This window comes from Laccaria bicolor, genomic scaffold (genome assembly GCF_000143565.1).
Source record: "Laccaria bicolor S238N-H82 LACBIscaffold_42 genomic scaffold, whole genome shotgun sequence".
In the NCBI taxonomy this organism is placed as follows: domain Eukaryota; kingdom Fungi; phylum Basidiomycota; class Agaricomycetes; order Agaricales; family Hydnangiaceae; genus Laccaria; species Laccaria bicolor.
Window position 1 is genome coordinate 419,973 of NW_001889913.1, and position 798 is coordinate 420,770.

Here is a 798-nt window from a genome sequence, read left to right on the forward strand (position 1 = left end):
TATGAATTCTTTGATTTAAGGGTACCTCAATGGTACCCATTCCACGGTGGTATGTGAGCACCATACCAATACCATGGTACCATGGAATGGAAAACCCATACCATATCCCACTCATACCAATACCAAGTTACCATACCATACCATGTCATGTTATACCATACCATATGGTATGATGTCACTTCATACCATCATACCAAAGCTGTCACAGGGTGTCTGGGGTCCTTTTTTCAAAATATATAAATTATTTCTGTGGGCTGCAATAGTGGTCCATTGGGTGCCATTTTTTGTGGGGTGGTTCTCCAGGTTTTTCCTGAGATATTAGGCTACAAACTGAGGCCAGATAGTCCAAGCCAGTCAGTTCAAATGGGGATTATCCTAGCTTTCCCATGCATCAAAGCTGGAGGTCTTTACCTTCCCCAGGTTATTCCGTATGGAATCCATGGAATCCATGTTGGCTGAGGACCCAGCCATTTTCTTATTCCATAGACCTCATGGATTCCATATGGAATGACCATGGAATGGTCATGGAATGATTAATTCCATATGGACTCCAACACCACTCCATATGGATTCCATTGGATTCCACATGGAATGCAGGCATATCCACCTTGGATTCCATGGAGCAGTCCACATGGATTCCATGGATGACCATTATACCATTAGAATACAGTATTTATAGTGTCCTTACTATATTTAAGTAAAAATGTAAATTTTACATCAACGGGAATTGAACAGTCAACCTCGTCAATATTAGCAGTGCTCAAACCAACTGAGCCATGAAGGCATTATCATAAGGTA